This window comes from Taudactylus pleione, unplaced genomic scaffold, assembly GCF_031769625.1.
Source record: "Taudactylus pleione unplaced genomic scaffold, aTauple2 ptg000706l, whole genome shotgun sequence".
Taxonomy (NCBI): Eukaryota; Metazoa; Chordata; class Amphibia; order Anura; family Myobatrachidae; genus Taudactylus; species Taudactylus pleione.
The window spans coordinates 1294276-1300331 of record NW_028285108.1 but is presented as its reverse complement, the minus strand read 5'-3'; positions in this window follow the sequence as shown (position 1 = coordinate 1300331).

Sequence of the window (6056 nt, the reverse complement as noted above, 5' to 3'; positions counted from 1 at the left end):
TGAATCAGGCCCTCTGTTCACTTTATAGTGGATGTGGGACCAAGACGCATTCCTGTGTAACTTCGATGCAGAGTATGCATGGTGCATGCAGCTAAGGGAGAGCTAGAGACGCTATTCTCAGGATACTGATGCTCCCCATACTATACGCCAAGACCATCTATTTTGCTGCCATTGCTTCCACTATTTGACTGGAGACGCCGGAGACGCACTTTTGGTGCGGAGTATGTATGGTGCACACCATTGCAGCTAAGGGTGAGCTAGAGACGCTATTCTAGGGATACTGACGCTCCCCATACTACACGCTGGGACTTAACCTATTTCGTGGCCATTGCTCTCACTATTGATTCTCAGGATATTCGTGCATTGTGTGCTGTGCATTTTAATTTTTTTTATTATATTAAAAACTAATTTTTTCCGATCCTGGGATAAATTAAATTATTTCCCTCTGGAGTCTTGCGCATAAAGAAACCGCTATAGGAATTCCACCTCCATACATGAAGTGAGTAGGGGTACGCAAGATATATTTGGCTTTAAAAGATACCTTTCAATGTTTGACCTATTGTGTTTGATGTGAGTTGGGGTACGCATTTCCCATTGGGTTACAAAGATTCCTTTATAGACCTTGCATCTTCATATTCCGTGTGAGTTTGGGTACGCCATACTAAGTTACCTCGAAAGATTCCTTGATAGGAACACGTGTGCCCCCCCCCATTGTGAGTTGGGGTACGCCCTCCTTAAAGATTGTTTTGAGCACTTTTACTGTAATTTACTACAAGTTGTAAGAAAGATACATTGATGTGTTGATACACCTGAACTCCACTGTGAGTGGGGTACGTCATTATTTAGATATTGGAAGAACATATTTGTCTCATCAAAAGACATTACTTCACATTGTGCTTTTCAATATTATTTATTTAAATACCAACTGAATAAACTCTGAGGAATCATTTAATGGAAGAGCCTTGAATTGACATCTCAAAACTAGGATGTCATATAACTAAGGGACGTACCAGTATTGTGTGTAGATTTCTGCTCATCAGCGCTGTTTATGGTCTTTTCCAATTATTATTTTCTTGTTGTCTAACTTTGGATTTCAGTGATATCCATCTTTTGGGTTAATTGACCACAAGACGGCAGCTTGTGCGCCCACAAAAATATCCTTTTCCATTATTTTTTTAAGTACATGTTCTGTTCACTTGCTGTACATTAGACTATTTATATTTTTATATCACTGATATGTTTTATTCATTCATGTATATAGAGCACCAGGAATTTTAGCGGTGATTTATATCATCTAATTTTTTCTTGTCTAGGGTTAGGGTTAGGCTAAAAGAAGCAAGACACATGTTGTGTCAACATTATGAACATTTACAGGTTAAGGACCAGCACCCTAACCATTTAGGAAATTAAACCCGGATAATTGATGGGTGTTTGCTGCCTTTAAGGAGAAGAGGAATCCAGATCCTCTTCAACAGGATCCAATGCAGACAAAATTCTTTGAGGCACAAGTTCCCCCAATTGAAGAGTCTAAAGGTGCCCATACACTGTGCGATTTGTATATGATGCAATCTCATATACGATTTCCCTTTAAATTCTTCCCTTGAAATTCTTTACGACTTGTGCAAATTGTACAAACAAGCATACGATTAGATGTGTCATAAAACATTTGCAAATTGTTTACGATATATCATATGCAGCAAACAACCTCACTATGCATCTGCTGGAATCTCAATAGGGGAGGTCTTATCTCGGGTGTGTAAAAGGCAGCATCCATTTTAAACCTGGGCACACTCTGCTCTATGACTAGTGAGGCTTGGTTTTATACCCTGCTAAATGCTGTACATTGCTATTGTGCTCTGCTTTGTTTCTGGCTTACCTTTAACAAAGTGTGTTCTATACTACATTCTGTGGTAATGGATTCCTATCGCTATAAGCTTCTGCTAGCCTATGGCTATTTGATGCTCAAAGATGATGGAGCTGAAGAGAGGAGGATAAGGTCCTGCTGGACAAAGGACTGGCTGATGAGGAGGGAGACTCACTCCCATCTGCCCCAGCATGAGGAGGGCCATCCTGGCTGAGAAGAGGTTGGTGGCTACCATGAGGTACCTGGCTACAGGAAGGTCCTTTGAAGACCTGAAATTTGGGACCCTCATTTCCCCCCAGGCTTTGGGGCGTATCATCCCAGACACCTGTGATGCCATTGTGAATGTCCTGAAGTTCCACTACTTTAAGGTGAGTAAAAACACTACACATTTTTTTCTGGTGAAAGAATTATTTTTTTTTCATACTGAGATAAAAAAAATCAACCAACATGGTTGTAAATATCAATAAACATATTTTTACTTAAAAGCAAAACCAACATGGCTGCTTTTTAATGTTTAACAAAACCAACATGGTTTAAAATGCCTAAAAACTGTTATATCAACAAGTTTTATCTGTCCCAATAGCTAGGCAGCTATGTGGTATACGGTGTGTCAGACGACGGATTGAATAGGCCAAGAAGCACATGGTGCAAGTCCAGATTGAGGCCCCAGCAAACAACAAACTGTCCTTGTGCCATGTGTTTAGTGACCCTGTCCAATCCGCGTCATTTGCACCGTATACCATGCAGTAGCTAGTGGTTGAGATAAAACCTGTTGAAATTTAAAATGACTTTAAATGTAAAAATTGGGGTGGCTCCTCATCCTCCACCAACATGGCTCTGTAAAGAACCTTAGAGGATGTTGGTGGGTTTGGGAATAAGGTAAGTGAGATGGGGTGTAGGGTGGGATGGAGTTGGCCCCAGTGGTGTAGCCTGGTAGCTTGGTGATGGGTAGGAATGGGAGATGGATGACCCATAACGTGGCTGCATCGTTGTCAGGGGCAGAGGCTCATCGGTCAGCCTTGTTGCGGTGCCCAGCTGCTTCAATCTCCCCTGGATCACTGTCTTGTAGATGATCCTCTGGGCATGGATTTGTTGGCATTCATCCATTTCCCACAGACTACTTGCAATATGAGTGCCCAGGTGGTCACACATGTCTGGGGCTTTCGTAGGGCCTGCTCATTTTGTTTTAGGAGCTGATCTGGCTGCGCCTGTGTCTTGCGATGATATCTACGCCATCTTGAAGAAGGCATAGTATTCGGCCTTGCTCTCGATTCTGGGGACCATTTGCGGTGCTAGTGCTGAGGTTGAGGTCTGGTGTTCTAGACTTTTGGAGGAGAGAGAGAGAAAAGATTAATGTATAACATGTTTTCTAATATTTTTTCTTTTTTTCTTTATTCTAGTTCCCAACAACGGTGGAGTAGCAGACCATTGATGAGGAATTTGAACGTAGGTGGAATTTCCCCAACTGCGGTGAAGCGATTGAGGGAAAACATATCCGCATTAACCCACCTGCCCACAGCGGAGCCTTTTATTTTAATTATAAGGGGTTTTTTTTGTATAGTGCTCATGGCGGTGGTGAACGCCAATAATGAGTTTGTTTTTGTTGATGTGGGCAAAAATGGCTGTGCTTATGATGGAGGGTCATTTAAACAAACCCTCTTCTATGAGAGACTTAACACCAACCGTCTAAATTGCCAACTACAACGTAAATGAAGCACGGCCTAATCTACGTTTTTGTGGCTGACGAGGCGTTTGCTCTCAATGACCACTTGCTAAAGCAATATGCGCAAAGGGGCCTGAGAAAAGAAAAGTGCATCTTCAATCACCGTCTATCCCGGGCACGGAGGATGGTAGAAAACACCTTTGGCATTCTCTGCAACCGTTTACGAACTTTTCATATGGCTATAAATCTCCGTGTGGACAAAATAGATTCAGTTGTCTTGGCCTGCTGTGTCTTCCACAATTTCCTCCGCAAAACTTTGACTATACAACAGAGGACATTAGACGCAGCTATGGCAGACGACCCGGACCATCCACAGGAGACATTGCAAATGCCCTTTGTGGCCCCATCTGCAGTTTTGGATTCAACGGTGACTGTGACGGTGACAGGTCAGGGAGCAATACCTGGCCTACTTTAATGGAGTGGGGAGTGTGGACACTACCATGGCCTGTATACGCCAATGTTATATGGACAATTGTGGACTATTGAACTCTTAAAAAACTTTTGGCATGGTGTGTATGCACTATGTCTGTACTTACCATATCCAAAGAGGACGGCTGTTCTGTTTCTGCGCTGTCCTCTTGCTGCTCCTCAGGCACACTCTCGACCATGAGTGCTTGGGAAGCTCTCTGCAGCTCCTGCTCATGCAGGAATTTGAGGTTGTGGTGATAGGGGAACGACAGCTGCAGCTGTTAAAATCGATAGCTGCAGCTGTCGAAACAGTTAGTGCCACTGACCGTTCATACATTGGGTAGCACATGGGTGCGCTATCTTGTAGATACTAGCGCCGATAATGATGGTGGTGCACAGTGCCCATGTCATTTACCACCCAACCCCACATTAATACATGGGGAGAAGTGGTATCAGCGCACATAACACGCAATGATACCACTAAACCCCAATATCGCCGGATGATACATCTCCTCTTTTATTCCTTGCAGAGTGCAAGCATTTAGGGGTAAAGGTTGAAGTACCACAACTTACTGGTGTATACCTCATCTGGCCACGCTCCAGATGCCCGCGACTCCTGCTGTTTTTTATTTTCTTTGATGTACACAGTACGGAAATTCTGTAGTTTAGCTTTCACCCACTTCAGGGAAGCCTCGTCATGGTATGGCTTGCTGAATGTTACGAGCTCTTCATTGGCAGCAGCTCTCTTGTATTTATTGCTGTAGTCGGGCCCCTTTATGCCCCACAGACATTCGTGGGCACGATAGTGCTCGAGAAAACCTGAGACAAATTGGCGCTCTCTTGCACTGGTCATTTCTGTGGGAAAACAGAACAAAAATTAAATTTAAAATGTGAAAGTTTGAATGTTTTACCAATTTAATTATTTTAATTAGTTTATATGTTTTTAATGTGTTCAAATAAAATTTTAAAGTTTGAATGTTTTACCAGTTTAATTATTTTCATTAGTTTACATGTTTTAATGTGCTCTGAATAATTTTTTAAACCTGTGTCTGTGTATTTTCATAGTACATTTATATTTTAAACAATTGGGGGACAACTTGCATTGTGCTACACTGTCATAACATTGGCTGGGGCAGTGGGTACATTGCGGGTGCGGTGGATATTAACCATTGATGGGCTAGTACGTTGGTGGCATTGGGTACATTGGTGGTGCAGGGGTTAATAGGCATTGGTGGTGCAATGGTTAATATGCATTGGTGGTGCAGAAGTTAATATGCATTGGTGGTGCAGGGGTTAATATACATTGGTAGCGCAGGGATTCATATACAGTATGCATTGGTGTTTCAGGGTGTACATAGTAGAATACAGGCGATACTCACTTTATTCACTGAAAACTCTGCAAGATACACGATGCTGCTACTTGTCTTCACTTCTCCCTTCGTCTGTCAGAAAATGGAGGAGGGGAGTGACCAGGGACAGTGTAAATCGTACATTGCATCGTACATTAAGCAAAACACTGTACGATGTGTCACAGCGTACATGATAGGTCGAAATCTTACTGCAGGTTCAGTTGATCTACGATGCCAGTACACGATGCAGGGGATGTGCATCACCATCATAATCGTACTGGAAAACTACACGATCGGAAACGAACAAATCGTGTAAAAAATCGCACCGTGTATGGGCACCATTAAGATATTTTTTTAAAAATAAAAAAACAGTATTTATTAAGGATTCATAACAGCTCACAATCACATCTGTGTCTTAAAAGGCTTCAATCCTATACAACATACATAAAATTCTGCATAAACGTTTGTTTTTGTTTCACAGGACCACTGCCTGCTTCTTCAGATAATTTATGCCTAAAATGTTTCTGATAATTGAAATCCCAAATCTTGGGGTAAAGATAGCACACTTTGGGGGAGATGTATTATAGCAGCACGCGTTGTGCCACTTTAACTCTTCCTGCTTCACCTCTTTACCGAGGCGAAGCAGGAATCAGTACCGATGAGAAGTATAAACAACTTGTCTTCCAGGAATGGGGAAGTGAAAACTAGTGCT